This window comes from Diorhabda carinulata, chromosome 1, assembly GCF_026250575.1.
Source record: "Diorhabda carinulata isolate Delta chromosome 1, icDioCari1.1, whole genome shotgun sequence".
Classification (NCBI taxonomy): Eukaryota; Metazoa; Arthropoda; class Insecta; order Coleoptera; family Chrysomelidae; genus Diorhabda; species Diorhabda carinulata.
Genome location: NC_079460.1, coordinates 12,863,895 through 12,883,224, shown reverse-complemented (window position 1 = coordinate 12,883,224; position 19,330 = coordinate 12,863,895). Strand labels below are relative to the sequence as shown.

The 19,330-nt window shown below is 31.8% G+C and overlaps 1 protein-coding gene across 8 annotated transcripts in view; it reads right to left on the bottom strand.

The window, feature by feature from the left end:
• The window catches only part of LOC130895760 (metabotropic glutamate receptor), a 406,290-nt gene that overhangs the window by 57,582 nt on the left and 329,378 nt on the right, over nt 1-19,330 (bottom strand). The gene's annotated exons all lie outside the window — the stretch shown is intronic.

Sequence of the window (19,330 nt, the reverse complement as noted above, 5' to 3'; positions counted from 1 at the left end):
CAATAATAAATGTAAGTTACTCTCAGAAATATCGCCAAAAGTGCTCATAAATAAGGTGAAAAGGAACATTGTACTTCCAAGAGGATGATCACTGGTGATGTCTTGATGTCCACATACTACGTTTTTCTCGCCTTGGTTCGATGGATCGTCTCGTTTAACAACTAAAGTTGACCAGGAAGCTTGTGTTTCTGTAAGAATTTGATCCCGTTCGCAGCGCCAGAAATGTTCTTTGAGACACTTTTAACTTTTTAAAAAAAGTATTTTCATTTACAATAAACCATTTTCAAGGGGTTTTGTGCCTCACTCTACCTACTCCTCATTTTAGTGTACTATAAGTTGCCACGGCTTCAATATGCCTACCTAATGATACCAAAAGACTGGTTTGTTAACTGCTCCGAGCCGTAAATTGCTTCTTATTTGATTCGTTGACTATTAACACAAATAGAGAAAATCGTTGGTTTCATTTTTGAGTGGATAAGGAAAATTTGATTTATTTGATTCATAATTTTAGCTTCATTCGACTCTGTTCCAAGAATTTCAATATTTCACAATTAAGTTGACTTCGAGTATTAATAACTTATAAACTGTACTTGAAAATATATCAAGTGTTATTTGGCAAATGGCAGTAGAAAATCTTCAGGGAATTATTATTAGTATAGTTAACATTAAAATTCCATTTATTTATTATCAAGTAAATCACTGTATTACTCTTTATTCAAAATAAAAACAAAAATTCAATTAAATTCTAAATTAGATAAACCATTTCAATTTTTCCTTTGAAAAAATTCGATTCACAAACGACATGCTACAAAATAATACAATACACACTACTTAGAATCAACAAAAATATGACAATAGATATTACGAAAAATCACATAAAAATACACTATTATCAGAAGAGCCGAATTTGTAGCAATTTGAGAGTAAATGATAATTAATACTAAAAAAAAAGAAACAAACATTACCACCAATTATTCAACAAAGGCAATCCTGAATATTTATTATTGCATTTACCTATCATAGTTGCAGAATACATTTCAATTTGTGAATAATACATTGAATCCTTGCCGAATTAATACAGTTTGGTGCAGTCTGAAGTTATTTTTAGATCGAATCACAATTTCAATTCTATTTATTCTGAGTAATACTATGTTTGAGATGGAGTCAATAATTATTGAGCTGGAATTTTTGGAAACGTTGGTGATATTTATACTTATCAAACTGTTGACACTACCACTACATCAACACTCACAATTGTCTGACGCGCGTTTCGATAAAGAAGTTGTCTTTAAAGAATGAAGGTAAACTAAAACGTAGTAACGCAACTTACATTTTTTATACTAAATTTTCACTGATAAACCATGCCCCGCGAAAATACTTCCAGCGGGGAAACTTCCTTGGCGGAAATTTTCACATTTATTCCTCAACTACTACACTACTAATCGTCAAGTTAATAGTTAATAATTCAATCTCTGAAGAAGATAACTTGGTTATCGAAACGCGTGTCAGACAGTGTAATTGAAAGTGTTGGTGTAGTGGTAATGTAAACAGTGTGTCCAGAGCTAATACTTGAGTCTAATAAATTTTTACTAAAATGCACTCTATAATTGATGAATAAATAATATACATTTCTTATATGTAATATTTATTCTCATTAGACCCGTGGCTAATGCTTCGTTGCAACCTTAGTGTACATTATCTGATTATTACGTTGTTCATCGATTCTATAATCTTTCTTCGACGTTGTGTAAAAGATTTTTTCTGTACAACAAATGGAGTGATCATAATCCATAGGGAAAATCAATTTTTTCTATTAAAGCCTATAATAATTTTCTTTCCGTAAACCTCATACACATAAAATTCTTCTGTCGTATTTCTTATTACACAGCATCATCAATTTTGTCAGACAACGATTTTCCATTTCTTATCGCATTGAATGTGATTCATTTCAAATGTTTTTGTTTTGAAGAACATCATTGTGCTGAATATATATATTGAATTTATCATAATATATTATACGGATATACAGAGCAGAATTCTTGAAGATACATTCAAATTTGTAATGTAAATATATACAGGAAAACTATACTGAAAAAATCAGAATTTCTGAAAATCGTGGAAACCGTTACAAAATGATTGAAACATATCATACTTAACATTTATTAATCATTTTTTATTTGACCCTAGTTACAATTTGAGAAAGTTATGTAATCTAATGCTAAAAAGTTTTACGGAAAAAACTATCACCCAAACCAAGGCTATACTTCATAAAAGCAATGGAACCAATTTCAATTGTATAAAAAAGGTTTATTGAATTTCGTTGAGACCGTTCATGCATTTTGGATGCCTAGTTGAGGTCTATACACCCTAAATGATCGATGTGACATTCAAAGTGTGACAGACTGTGGCAACTAAGGACATCTTACCTAACTCAGTGGTCTAAATTCCTAGTGATTACGCGAGTTAAGAAACGACAAAGGACGAGTCACATTAAAATAAATGATTACCTTGTATTGTAACTTTTCGTTTTTAAAAAGTATTTTTCGGATTGACATAATATCATTGGCGTAGTCAATAGTCAATTTCTTGATTCAACGTATAGCACGTTAATTTTTTGTATTAACGACTAACCGAAAATATCGAACTTTTGAAATTTTAACAGGTTTAGTATGAGTGTATATCGAACTTTGAGATACCTTTATTGTTCGAGGGAAAATCGAAAATAAGCAGATAGTTCAGAACCGTTCAACCACTTAGAAGAAAAAAAGACATTACAAAAGACAAAAAATAACATCTTGGGCTCAATACTACATCGATTGAACCTATAAGAAACAAAATTAAGAAGTAAAATTAGAAGATGATAAAAGTTTTTCTCCTGTAAGTACCAATATTTTTCCTTAATTTCCTTTTCCGATAATAATTTTATGAGTGACTTAATATAGTTGATTTAGAAAAATTATTAGAGAGAAGTCTAGTTTTAAGTGAAACAGATAGTCCTACAAATTCAATACTCAATAATAATAATAATAATAATTTAGAAATGCCTTCTACACCAATTAATTATCAATTACTTAAACTTTACTTAGATTCAATTCCTTCTTACGATGGAAATCCTCACACTTTAACAATATTTATAGGAAAATGTGAAAGTCTAATATCAGTTTTTGGTAGTGAAACTGACGTAGTTTTAAATACATTTTTATTAAAAGCTATCCTGGGAAAAGTCACAGGAAGAGCTCAGATATTAATTGGTTCTAGAATAGAGTTAAGAACATGAAAAGATGTCAAAGATGCTTTAAGTTTAAGTTTTGACGATCAACGAAATATTGATTGTTTTAATCAAGATTTAATTAATTTGATATATTTCAAAAATGAACCACCTTATAATTTTGGCATGCGTTGCTAAGATGCACGCAGTCTAATTATTGCAAAATTAAATTCTCTAAGTAATATTAACGAACGGAGAATTCCACTAGAAAATTATAATAATTTAGCTTCAACTACTTATACCAGAGGATCACCTTTACCTTTACAAACAAATGTTAGATTAAGAGTACCAGATAGTTTAGGGGAAGCAATAAGCTAGTTATTGAGGAAGAACATTTCATGTATTCAACTCAAAGAAGTAATCAATTGAACTCAAACACTACTTCTAGGCCTACTTTAAGAATAACTCTTGCTAAAACTTATTATAGACAACCAACGCCTATCTTTTCACCCAATTTTAGTGATATTAAGTCTCCCCAAACTTTTCAGCCACATCAACCAAATTTTTTGAATTCACATCACTTTAGACCGAATTTTCAACATAATAATAATTCTTACAATTGGCGACCCAATAATAATTTTCCTATTCACCGTCAACCTTTTTTTCAAAACCAAAATCATCAACAGATTTTCCAAAATCCAAACCGTCAAACGAATTTCCAAAACCAACAACGTCAACCAAATTGTCAAAGTGAAAACATTCCTAGACAACAAGATAATAGACCTAATAATTCATAAAATTATATAAGTCAGAATCTATGGACACATCATCAGGCACAAGTAAATTTTATCCTAAATCTAAATTCATATCTAATGAGCTTTACATTCAAACTATTGATTATTTTAATGAACAAATAAATCATAATTCTGAAACTTCAAATCAAAATTTGAATATCCGTGGGAAAATTCAACGAATCACTAATGGCATATAAATGCCTAGAGCTTTAATAAAAATTGATAATAATTTTGCTACAACTACAATTATAAATAGCAATGAAAATCCAGTAAAATTAAATATTGATGAACCTTTTGAAATCGAAATTATAAATCCACTTGAAGTAAATTTTGTTAATAAATTAGAATGCGAATCTGATACGGACTTGACTATTCAACAAAATAAATTGAAAGAAAATTTGAAACATCTTAGATTTAAACATTGTAACAAAGAGGAGAAAGAAGCTATCAGATTTATATTATATTGAAATTTATATTATAATTATAGAGATATCTTTTACTGCGACGGAATACTTCTTAGTTTTTCAAATCAAATAAAACATAAAATAAACTTCACTGACAATACACCCATATATACGAAATCTCACAAGCTTCCCGAGATTCATAGAGAAGTGAACAGACAAATCATGAAAATATTAGATGAAGGTATCATTGGACCTTCTACATCCCCATTTAAATTATAATTATATTATAATTTAAATCACATGATGTGATTTACGCCTCTAGTTTTTCTAAAAAGAATTTGTAGCGTGCATTTCTAATTTTCGAATGTTTGTGGTCATTTAAAATATCTGAAATATATGCTGTCGGTTAGACACTCGAGGTACGACTATTAAATAAGGACACTTGTGATGAAAATATTCTATTTTGATATTATGTGTATTTATAATCCTCCTCTATCTCTGTAGTGCTCCATGCGAATCTTCCTTTGTTCGAAACCTATTATTTCCTTCAGACGCGCACCGCCTTTTCTTTCACATCTTCAACAGACTTAAATATTGTTCCTCTTGATACAGATTTGACATTAGGATAGAGGTAGAGGTCGGTTGGTGAAAGATTCGGCGAATAAGATAGATGGTCTACTGGGATGTTGCACTTGGCTTGAAACTTCTTGACAGACAGTGCGGAATGAAGTATCATTTTAACGCGAAAAGTATGTACAACATAAAATTTTCATGTTAAATTTGCCGCTAACAATCTTTATCAATTCCTATAGATTAATTAATCGCATATATACTTAGCTGACAGTCAGATCGAACAAGATTATCGAATTTTCGTGGAAATGCGATCCGAACTTGAATCATCCATTGAGACATTCCTCTGAGGATATTTTCACATCATTGATATGGATGAGGGTTCCTTTAAACTCAAAATATGCAAAAGGCTTTTAGTGCCATATCGTCGCTCCAATGTCAAAACCACGAATTTGCAAAGTTATTATTTAGAGAAAGAAGCATTTGAAAGTTCCATGATTATATAAAAATAGTAAGTAATTTTTTTTATATTTTTGTTAGGTTAATATATTCTAGATTTTAATGCTTTTTAAGATAACGTTGTGTAAATTTGAATTGTAAATTCTTTCAGACATATTTAACATAATCGCTACGTTCTCATTGACAATTTTTTCGAAAATACGAATTCGTTGAGAAAATAAATGTATAAATTATTTGTCACCAATTCTTTATTAACTTAATAAGCAAGAATGAATTTTTACGGAAACATTATTAACTCATTAACAGTTATACGTTTTTACAATGTAGGTATTTTTTCCATAAAATTAAACAGCAAAGGAGAGAAATGTAATTGTGGAGCAAAGTCTTAGAAAAAAGGCTTTTGCCTTAGCTTCAGGCTGTAATAAAATATCAGGTACTCATTTGGTATTGTTGTATTGTTAAGTCTTCACACACTGCTTTTAAATTTTTTATTTTAGTTCTGTAATAGTAAATTCCTCATTTTTCGCTCCGAGTGTGACTGCAGCCACAATGAATATGAACTACGGGAGACTGTCAGAGCATGTTTTATTACGTTTTTCAATAGTAAACAGAAAAATTTTGGAAAAAAAGTATGATACATAGTAATGAATTAGTCGTCAAAAATAAATGTGACAATTTAATACTTACTACAATTTCATAATTATCTTGAGAAGCCAAAAACACAAGTATGTATAATGATAAAATATATAACAGAATGCAGTAAACATATATGAGGTTAAGTTGCTTTAAACTGTTTTTTCAATGGGATATGGAAATATTTGCTTAATTAATTGATTTTTTCATTATTTTTAGTTAAACAAAAGAAATGGATATTATTATAAAAACAGGATTTCAGCCATCAAATAAAATTTCAACCATAAACTATGACCAAGGGTAAAAATCTTGTTCTTACTGGACATGTGAGAGAAATTGAGGAACATCGACGAAACTTTGACATCTTTTTAATAAAGTCTCTAATAATTTAGATACTAGTAACAAAGAAGATGAAAGTACATCTGATAAACGAAGCTTTACGGGAAATGATCTTGCAAATATTTTGATATAATAATTTATTTTCTATGATGTATAGTGGTGTAAAAGTCAATACAGTATTTTTATAATTAGTTACTGAAAAAGCAATATTTATCAAGTGACTAAAAACTAAAAAGTGTTATTGTGTGTTACAATAATGTATATTAAAAGAATTTTATTATCCGTTACTAATTTGTTAGTTATCAACAAGTTGTAGTATCAAAAGTATCAAGTATCAACATAATATAAATGTTACAATAAGTTTAATTATTAATTTTATTAAAAGCGTAGAATAAATTTAAAATTTCTTACAAATTATCGTTTGTATTATCACAAGTACTTAATGAACAATTTTCATGAGTAATAAAATAGTTTTCATCCCTCATTTTCAGGATCTTTTTTATAAGAAATAATTGGAGGCTGTAAATTTACCAAAACACAACAAATATGCAAAATATCGTCAATGCAGTGGAACAAATGTTGTGGAATTTTATGCAATATATGATAAGTCCTTAACCGCATAATTCTTTTAACGTGAATCCTAACCCTTGCAATAATGTATGTCTGTTGAGTTGAAAATTCATTTTCTTCTCTAGAAAAGGTGGCATAACCATTTGCACTTTCTTGCCACTTGCGTCAATCACTGTTCTAATTTCTGGAAAACTTTTGTCAGCCAAAACAAAGTCACCATCTTCCAATAAATCCAATAATCCTGCTTCTATTGTAAGCTGAGAATCTGATTTCCATCCTCCAGCTACGTCAGATCTTAAGGATATAAAACCTCCAGGAGGTATGCCAATTAGAACTTTGGCCGTGAAATTTTTTTTGTATTGTGAGTACGTAAAAACACCATTACCAACACTTGTAGGAATAACTATTCGAAATTCAGTGCAATCAATTATGACCCTGGTGTTATTATAATCAGGTAGGAAACAATCAGGCATAGTTTCTTGCACTGCGTCAATATCTGGCCAAAATATAAAATTTCTTATCGCATTAGCATGATGATGTAAGATCTCTTAAAAAAATTGTTGAAATTGTTGTTCTGTGAACACTAAATAATACACCGATGCCGAAAATGCTAATTCAGTTTTAATTTTCATTAAAAAAATTAATAATCGGTCTTTTTATTGTATATACAATGTACTTTCGTGACGTTGGTGTACATATTCTAGTCAATAAAAAATCAAAATTAGGGAATGATACGCCTGCAAGATCAATGATTTCTTGATCATTTGTGATTGATGCGAATCCATTGAAGAATTTATTATCCCCTTGACTTTTCTTATCAGCAAAAGTTTTTTTATCAGTACCCCATTCTTTATTAACAAATTTTTTATTACCAATATGTATTTTTATCGGCCTAGCCTAGCGCAGAATACATGTGGAACATACCGAGTGCAAATAAACGTTTGAGAATTGGCATCAGAATTTGAATAAAAATCAACTTGACACTCTTGGTCAACTTTTAAAGACACAATCAGAGGATTATCATATTCATTTATCATTTCTTCTAATACAGTGAGCTCGAAACTTGATTTTGAAGGTGATGTTATTTTCATCCGCTGATTCAATAAACGCTTGTATTTGTATCTGAAATTATTATTATGTTATAAATATTGATCTAGTTTTACCATATCACGGCAGAAGATTCATTTATTTTTCGAAACCTGTAAATTGGAGGACATATTATTGGAATGTAGCTAGGACTCAACTCCTCATCTGATTTTTTACCTCCAATAAAATGATCACTACAAATATAATCATATGCCTTGGGAATCCACAGCGATCCATCAACGTTAAAAATTATATTTTTTATTAATTTTATCACAGTATTAATTAGACTGTTTGCAAAATAAAAAGTTTTCACTGTAATTCATTTTTCTTTTAATCATTACATTTTTATAATATTAAAATTTATTCATTAATAAATTTTAGTTTTACTTTTTTATAACAGAATTCCCGAAAAATGATTGACTTCTACTATACTTAACAATTTTACACTGATTTACAATACTTCGAATTATTCTTTTTGTTAATAATAACGTTATGTACTACTTACTTAAACCTTTTAATTGCAGCTATCCACCGATTTACACTTACTTTTTCTGCTAGTATTTTTACAATTCACTACACAACAACTCTGGTGACCCATTTTTATTCAATTCATTATCATTAAACAAAAAATTTTAACGTGGATTTGTTTATAATTTCGGTTATAATAGCCTCCCGTAATGCTCAAAGTGACCACTGCGAACGCTTCAGTCCATTTAATTTCCCCTACCATGCCTTCCCTCACAGCGAATAAACGCTTTTTAGCGACAATAATTCTCCACTTTACCGTCCCCTGCTTCTTCAATATTATTTTCAACTTATTCAGTCGACTTTTGATGAGTGTATCTTATCATAATACAGTCAACACATCCATGAAATTTGAAATAAAATATTTTTGAAAATGACTTAAAAGTCGTAAAAGTGTGCAAAAAGCATAGTTTTCACTACAAATGGGGTTGGATGTCGCTTTGTATTGGTGGTGCCCTCTCTTTAGGTATGTACATTGGAGTATGTTTTGATCTCTTTTCTTTATTAGAGTGTATGGAATTGCATTGTATTTCAGTATAGTCTGTTTCAAAAACTTTGTGATCTACTGTTTGTAAAATTGAGTGTATGATCAAAAGGTATGAACACATAACAGCAAAAATTTTGTTGTCTTTCACAGCCATCTGACTTCATGCAAACAGCAGCTATGTTTCTTTAGGATAAAATGTAATTATAAATACAGGAAGCGACTTATTTCATGAACAGCATTTCTGATGTTGATTACCTAAATTGTAAATTGATAGCTCTTTAAATATGTGGATTTGGGTATTGGGTACTTCTTTCAAAATGCAATCATAATATCTACATATGCGGAAATCAACTAATTCGCACATTCGTGATTTTTAACTATGGAGCCACAATATAGCATCGTCATACAGGAGGATGACAGCATCACTCAACATGCTCAGCCCTTTGCGTCAAAAGGCTTCGCTTCACATTGTACAATTGATACAATGATGAACTGTGTTGATGGTTTGACTCCATTCTATATAGAATAACAACACATGAATCGAATATTTTAAGTATCATAACTTCACCGGTAGATGGTGTAACTTAAAATTTCTAAGTCTTTGGTGATCTAGGGTTTTTCCATTCCACGGTAGGTTTTTTGAATACGATAAACGCAAGCTTCGTCCCCCGTAATAGTGGGATCGATGAAGTATTAGTCGTTAGGATGACAACTGGGAAGAAAGGTGAGACCGCGATCAATCGTGTGGCTTATAAGATAACGTACATAGAACTTAGCGAGCTCATAGTGTGTATGTGAGATACGAGCAGATTCTTTTCTCTAGTTACTGAAAAGCTGCACATAAGTTGTAACATAAGTAGTAACATCTCACTCTATTCTGAAGAAATAAAATACCTTCCAAGTTCTGCGACTTGTAGCATTCTTTTGACTATACCTCGTAAATAAGGGCTTTCATATCTCCATTAAAGCAAGATGGAAGATGAGTGAATGTACACTTATCGATGAATATGATTTCTTAATTAGAATTGGTCTTCCTTAATATTCCCCCACATAATCTATGAATTGTATCTTTTCAAACATTAGTTTGTCTCTACTTCAACAACATAAATAATTGGCGCTTATTGGATGACATAGAGCGTAGGATGGTATCTTTTGTTGTTTGATGGGGGTTTGATGTTTGTCTGAGGCATCTTTCAGTTTTTGTATTAGAGTGCCGCCGATTTGGGAACCAACCAGATGTTCAATAAGTTGGCACCATTCAGTTCTTCGTTTTAGTTTTTGTTTTTTTTAGTGGTACTACGTCTCTTTTAACGAGAGTGACCTTTCGTCAAATGATTGTTGAAAGTGTACTGGAGCTCTTAACCATGAATTTGAGTCATGGGCATTTCAAGCTGGGTTATTGAAAGACTAGATGAAACATGGGCCTCCCACCTTTATTATAAATAGAATGCAGAGAGCGAAGAGTGGTGCGAACTTGGTATTTAGGCACCAAAGCGAGTGCACAAATCTAGGAAGGAGGTGAAAAAGGAATTATTTTTATTGGCATGAAAAAGTTTTTTTTTTCTTTTACCTTCTCATTGGTAAACAATAAACGCAATATATTTTGAATCAATTGGATGTGATAATTCATAAAAAAATATCAAAGTATGAACTGCTACAACATACGCCCTATTCGTCAAATTGGGCTTACTTGCTCCAACATCTACCTGATCTAACATCTCGAAAAATTCATACATGGAAATCAATTTTCACAAAAGGAATAGATAGTACCGTAGGAATGTTTTTCAGATCTTCACTTCTGGGATGGAATCAATCAATTAGAACAACACTTGAATAAGGACATTAAAGTTTAGGGGTAGAATATTGGATAAATAAATCTATTTAAAACTTTAAAACCGTGTTTACTCCCTAGCGGTAGCTATTGCTATTATGTTTGAACGCATCAATACTTGGTATGGTAATGATAACATAACTAATAAATATTTAACAAACCTTACCTAAATGTGTCCATAAATTGTTTCAGTGAAATCGGATCTATTTAACTTTGAATTTTGGATCTTCATTTCTTATTAGGGATGTCACAATAGCAAAATTCTTGTTTTCATCATTCAATTTGTTTTAGTCCGAATATATCTGTCCATAAAGGACAGATGTGAATTTAGAGACACCCTGTATAAGATATATCATTATTTCTAAAAATCGAATAGCTCTATTCCAAGGGAAAAGTGGAAAGTCTATCCTTATTATCAAAAACGACAAAGTCATAGGTTATCATCAATATGTTCTCGAATACCAAGATCGAAGAAAATAACTTCAGTAAGTACTTTCTGTTAAGTATGAGTTTTTAATTTTTAAGGGTGACTCCTCGAGTCTCTGTAGAGACCGTGGATGATCAAATAATCTTATTGTCAGGATCGTGACAAAACCAAAATCATTTTATCACATACATTATATTTTATTTCTTGTGTAAATTCTTGTTGATGAATGAGAATAGCATATTCTTTCAATCGGTGTTAAAGAAAAATTAGTCAGTACGAGTGAAATACACATTATATGGTATGATAACCTTCTCAATATTCTAGAATTGATTATAACGGAAATAAGAGAGCTAGTTCAACAGATTGATTATTGATATCCTAACTGAATCTGATTTTTTGATGTGGTTAAATCGAACATTCATGAACACCTACTGAAAAAGTATTCTCAATGACATCAGAACTATTCCACCCAGATAAAATAATTTAGCGACCTTTATGTTTCCATAAGGTGCAAGTCTTACATCAGGAATTGATTAATAACATTTGCAAGAAATTTTTTCAATATGTCATAATCTATGGATCAGGCAAATAGAACGAATTCCTCCCCATCTTATACCGCATATGCTCGATTGTATTTGAATCTTGTTAACAGGGTGGCGACAAGAAAACATTGAAACCGGCTACTTGGATATATCGTATAGTTAGAGGAGAAATTTGAGCATTAGATTACTGAAAATGGAACTTGGGGACGCTCATTTAAAAAAAGCAGTACATGATTTGACATCAAAATAACATCCAGCCGTTAAACTACCTCGAATAAACACGTGTAATGAAGGCATCTTACCCTTATATGATACTAAACATATATTACACTATTTTGCCTCTTACTGCTTTAATTCTTTTGCACCAGCCCAAACACTGATGACAGTTATTCGTCAAAGCTAGCACTAATTGTGAGTAGTGATAAATGATCGATTGCGATGAGATAATGTATATGTATCTACATCCTTGAGCAATGGTTCAGTAACTTGAGGCGTAATAACAAAACGGTCTCGCAGAGCTAGTGTCTGAAGCTTATTGCGGGCTATTTGGCGATACGATAAGACAACATCCGATGGGACACAATTCTACTCCTGTCAAAATAGCTAGTTATAATTTTAGCATTTCCAAATAGAAACACAAATCGAACTCTCAATAACAATATATGTATCAGTCGGCGTTGGTACATGGTTTTTTTTGAACAATGAAAGAAGAAAACTTTTTTCTGAAAACAAGGGTGCAGATCATATATTCTCATTGTTTTCAAAGCGTACTTCAAGCATGGTCATGATGATGCTAAAAAATTGATCTAAGATTGCCAATTGTTCCTTGAAACTGCAACATATCTGAATGTCTGCCAAGAGAGACACCGTTTCATCCATTTCTTAACTCATTAGATATTTTATTTCAGTTTATTTCCTGTCCTCGCTGGTTTATGTCGGAAAAATAAAATGTTTCTTTAGTGATATTTGCTATTTCTCATAAACATTGATTTTACAGAACTACCTATAATTTGATGCGGGGGCGGATTCTTTTAAAATAACGCAGATCTTGTTGGAACAAATAACTCGAGGTTTTATAAACTTGCTGCTTAAAAAATTGCCCACATAGAGATAATTTTTCACTGCCCGTTATCCTGATGAGAAATACCCTTACAAAGTGAAAATAAAATAATATTAACTAAGATTTTTGATAGAATAAAAATTAATTACAATTATAGACAATTATAGCTTTCCTGAAATTTATAAAAGATTTACAGAATCAGTCTCTTACTCTATAGTTAAAAATCTTCAATAGAAGCTAAGAATTTTATTCTATAAAATAAGCTATGTTAAAAATCGAACAAGATTAGCACATTTATGTAAAGTATAAAAGTTTCGTTTAATAGGTACTAACGCCTATAAATAACGATGGACATACAATGGATGGAGAAAATGGATCTAAAGAAAAAAGCGGCTGCGTACAATTTAAGAAACGATGAAATTTATGCGTAAAGTTTTTAAATGAATAGCGTAGCGCTTCTGACTTGATAGTATTTTCCAGCACTTATAATTTGATGTAAATATGCCGTTCGGTTACTCTAAGATGAAGTTTAGTTTCCTCAAATATTTCATATTTAAATTACATCACTCTTTTGATGCTCTTCAAATGCGAAGCGTTATTAGGCGATCAAGCATAATATCCAAGTCGAATCAAAATAAATCACAATTTATTTATGTTTAGTGCACGTCATCCTGTAATTTGAGATTATTTCCGAAATATATGTCGCATTTGTTTTTTATCAAGAGAGAGAAAGAGAAAATCATCATTTTCATACTTTTTATTTCTACAACTTTTTTAAATAGTGTGAGTTGTGTTGTAAAAAATTACATGGAATATATGAAATATGCTCACTCGAAAACCTGAACGAGAACAACACTGTTGCTGCATCATCTTTTAAAATTAGAGCTATTGAGCCACCAATATCCAGTAAACATATGTTAAATTATTCATGAGAATAATTTCTGATCTAAATAGAGTTCTATATATTACGATTTTTCCTTGAGGGCTTGGAGGCACGTACCGGCGGCGAAACGACCGATATCGTGTAGCTACTGTGGACCAAAATTATATGTAGCCAGTTATGTTTTCAGTTACTAACGGGTTCCAGCGTGATCATCATCTGATATGTACGGTGCTAAACGGAGCTGTCTGATACAGTCGCTACAATAAATGTAGTAGACATCTTGATTATTCTTGGAACCAAAGTGCTTTTGAATATTAAATACGTAGTGCAGTTCACGAGCTCTTGGCCTCATATAATAAATAAGTCTTTTCGTAAAAATCTTTATATACGTATCAGTTACAAGCTTTACACAAAGTTTCAACTTGTTAGCTCGATCCACTTTATTTTAGTACAGTTCAAACGAGCCCTCAGTCAAAGAAAATGTCTTAAATTGAGTCTGACAATGATATGAAATTTTTCAATTAAGGAGGAGTAACACCAATCAAAAACAATATGGAGGCTGTTTACGTTAATTTGTTTCCATCATTTCAACAATGTAAAATTGGTTTAACCCGTTGAAGACAAGAATCATTAGAAGATGACCCACGTGTGAGAGGTCCTGTGACGGTGACTACACCAGAAAACATTAATTTCGTGAAAGAAATTATTATAAATGACCGGCGCTTATAAACAAAGGAAGTTGCAGCACAGACCGGCATTTCTAATGTCTAGTATCCAATATGAGCATTTAAATATGAAGAAAATTAGTGTAAGGTTCACCGCAGTGCAAAAGCATCGTCGATTAGAGTGATTCTTAGAGCTTTGCCGTGAGTACCAAGAAATTGTTATCCGATCAATAACGGATACTGAATTTATGGTCTTTTACTATCATCTATATCCAAAGAATATTCCATGGAGTGGCATCGGAAAGTCTGTCCAAAAAAAGGCAAAGGTCACGAGAAGCACAAAAATGGGGATAGCTTTAATATTTTGTGACTAGGGTATTCTTTTGATTGACTTTGAGGAATCAAATACAACCGTGAACGCGACATATTACCCTGTCTTAGGAAGCCAGTGGCGTGAAAAAATTTCACTGCTAATGTGCTATAATGTAGCTTCACAAAGATATCAAAGATATATATATATATATATATATATATATATATATATATATATATATATATATATATATATATATATATATATATATATATATTTCGACTGACCAACGTACTTTTTGTCACAATTTAAACAAGGTATTTCATCTACTATGCTAGACAATTTATTGATTGGTGTTTTATCTTCTACTTTAGTAAAAATAGAAAGGGTTTGACAAATATGTATTGTTAAAAATGAATTATATTAATTCTAATAGAATGTCCCTATTAAGTTTGTAATTTTTACTTATATGGCTCCATTTATATTGTAGAGCTGTACGACATATGTTTAAGTGTACATTACTAAATAGAGATATTACATCCAACAACATCCTAACAATACATTATTCGGTGGAAATATCATATTATTACAAGTTTCTTTGATTTTAAACGAGTTTTTTATATAATAATCATTGTGGTAATCATAAGATTTACTCCAAATTTCAGTTAACCAATTTGTAAAGGGTTCAATGAAAGTGTTAATTGATGCTACAATGTGCCTAGCAGATAGAAAAGATTTATGAATTTTTGGTAAACAGTAGTCAATTTGTTTTTCATTAATTTGTAACAATTATTAGTTGTTTTTAGAGTTGGATCATTATTAAGTTCTTTGTATGATGTATTATTGTAAATAAAATCTTTGGATAAATCTAAATACTGTTGTTTATCCATAATGACTGTGACATTAACTTTGTCAGATGGTACAACTATTAAACTTGGATTTTTGGTTTTATGTAATAGACCTCTAAAAACAGATTGTTTTGATTCATGAATGTGGTTAGTTGAAATATTAGTTGCTTTGGCTATAACGACATTGCTTTCTTGTTCATTTTGTATGGAAGGGGATATGTAATCAATATTGGCTAACATAGTTTTGATTGAAATATCTTTATTAATTATAGATTCGATACTGAATTTGGGCCCTAACGATAGAAACAGTAAAATATCCTTAGGTATCTCTCTCTCTCTCTTTGTTTTTTGCTCTCTTTGTTGTCTGCTCGAGAAAATTTCAAAAGTTGATTAATTTGTTGTATAAATTATTTTGTTCTTAATTGTGAGAGATCATTTTCAAGTTTGAATATTGTTTTCTGATTACAAACAACTTCATTATTTAAAAGCTCACAATAACAAGATTCTCTTCTTGTTTTTTATGATCTCAACTACACTTTTTCTTCTCTTTTTTCAAAATATTGTTTCAATCTACATGATATGTACATAGAGCGCGAACCTATAATTTGTTATATTGATCCTCATTCTAGTTATTGCAAAGTTGAACTGTATATAGAATATAACAATTTTCTTTTTAATACGTTTCCATGAGACGCATCCAGTCTGCAAGCCAACCAATTTTATATGAAAGTTGCAGATTTCTTATTATATTTCCTCTTTAAGACTTATTTCAGAGTTAACAGAGTTACTCTTTAAATAATATGGAAATCATAATTTATAGTATAACAAAATTTAACGAAATTACTACCTTCGTCAATGATGTAGAGAAATTGTGTACAAAATTCACTCTAAAATTATTCAACTTTTACGTATCCCATATCGCATGAAATGATCAAAAAGCCAGGATTATAGAAACGAAATTTGAATATATATGTATATAAAACCGTGATTAAAACAATGACTTGGTTCAGCTATTTGAATTCAAACAATTTGCGGTTTATGTAGAATACCATGGAATATATGGGAATGAAAAGAATTTATGCGTTTTTTAAGGGAACAGAACTTCTGTAAGAGACATGGAAATAACAATATCTACTTTAATCTACTTAAACTAAACCATATAAATGCTAAAGAAATACAGGAAAATATGGTGACAGAATCTATCACCCGCTCATGAGTCTCATCTAATGTCAGTCTATAAAAAGAAGGACAGTTATCCTTTGGCTGGAATCGACTATGACTTCGAATATCGGTAATGAGGTATTTTTTTAAACCAAGGGCGCACTGAAATGGTGTGGTAGTGGTGAGGTATTAGAATGGTACGTGGCATAGCGATGGTGAACATTTGGCGTGGCGATGGAATAGCGGCGAAGTGGTATGAAAGTGATTTAATGCGCACTGCAGTGGCAAACTACGTATAGTGTTACCGATTTATCAGTTCTGTCCAGAATGTCCTCAGAGTATAAGTATAAGTAAATAAGAAAAACATTACATTACATTGGTGTTAGGTGTTGGGTATTGTAAATAAATAGTGATGGTCAAGAGACTAAGTTACCTGAAAGTGATGGAACTGAAAGCCGAACTGGAGAATCGCTAGTTGGAAAGTCTGATGAGAAGAGTGAAATAGTCTTTCACCTTGATTTTTTTTTAAATGGACTAGAAGATTCCGACCATGAAAAACGATATTTAAACTTTATAGAACGACATCTCTGCTAATATGGACGAGAGGATTTCGACTATGGAGAACAATATTTCTGCGGATATTTTGTCATTGAAAACTGATATGGTCGCTGATGTGGAAAATAAAATGTCATCTCTTAAATTGGATATCGATAAATGAGAAGATACAATCTGATATCAAGAATCTGAAGAATAAAATGACCCCGATTGAAGAGAAAATCAAGGAGTTAGAAAGAAAGATTGAAAATTCGAGAACAGAAGATATTTTACTAGAAGGAAAGTAGATCGAACAAATCAAATTCTGCAATACACAAGAAGTATTCAATACCGAAGACAATGGCAGTTTGAGATAGCCTCTGGAGTAAATAATTGGTCCTATAAAGAAAAAGCGGTGAGCTCAACCATTGCAACGTGAGCAGACGCGTCAAATGTACTCCAGACGATACCTCTTGAATAAACCGATTCGAACAGCTGAAGAAGAGGTTAAACATGAGATATGATTACGAACATCTACAACACCCGTATCAATTGCAGCTAAAGAACCGAATACAGAAGCGTGACGAAACTATGCAAGATTACGAGGTAGAATTTTCCCGACTTGTCCGAATGAGCAAGTGGAACCATCATAAGACCCGATCTGATAAGCTCCAAGAAAAAACTATTACCAACCAAGATTGCCACATGTAAGAGTGCCAACGTTTACGGAGAAACACAAGTCCAACTAGCAATTAGTGCAGAAAAGTTTACACATAAGTTAATCGTGGTTGACATTGAGGAAGACGTGATTCTGGGAATGGACGTTATTAATCTTCATGTTTTCCAATTTCATTTTGGAAACAGAACAATTAAAGTGGGTTATTAAGAAGTATTCCTCCAATCATCTGACAGTAACACGGTGTTAGCAGCTGAATAGGAAAATTCTGCTCATCCTACACGAAGCGAAACCATGACAGTAGCGCGGCTACTGGGGGTCATGGAAGAACGTACACCCGTTATGATTGAGCTATAGAATCACGACGAAGAGGTTAGCAAAGGAGTACTAATTGGAAAAGTACGTGTGATAAATGTAAACGATCACCCGATTACCATCAAAAAAATTAGGATTAAATCTTAAGGTCTATAGTCCACCAAATAACGACAACCGACAATTCCCATGAACTAAGGGGGAGGGGAATTTTTTTAAGTCAGTTAAACAACGTTACCAAGAAAGACAGCTATTCTCTACCTTGAATTGATACACTGGACATTTTAGCTGTAAGCAAGCTGTTTTCTACCTTAGACCTGAAGTCTGGATATTGGCAAGTAGAAATGGCCCCAGAAGATAAGGAGAAGACTTCTTTTACTACCAGATCTAGACTATGGCAATTAATCGTTATGCCATTCGGGTTCTGTAATGCGTCTACGACAGTTGACTTATGGAAAACGTCTTGAGAGGGTTGTCCTGGAAAACATGCCTGGTTTATTTGGACGACATCGTAGTATTAAGAGAAACACATTTGATGAACATCAATAAAGAATTTAGAAGACGTATTCAAGCGACTTCAAGCTGCCCAGCTCATGCTAAATCCAAAGAAGTGCTAGGTATTCTAATACCGAGTTAACTATATAGGCCATATAGTGAACAATGAACGAGTAGCAGTGGATCTAGAGTTTTTTTGGACGTTCTTTTGAAACCAGAATGGAACTACTGTGTCACGAGAAGAGAACTTTTGGCATTGGTGAAGTCCGTGAAACACTTTTACTACTATATTTATGAAAGGAAGTTCATTATTCTTGTTTTGATATCTAACATCGAGCCGGAGTCAGCCACCGAAATGCCGACTCCCTGTCTACGACGAATGTGCCCAGCAAACTGCCCCCAATGTAACAAAGCCGAATTGAAGGAAACCGTAGTTTCAAGAACTACAATGGTCAACGGAGAATGATCCTCACCCAAAAAAGAATTGGCAATAGAAGGAAGAATATCG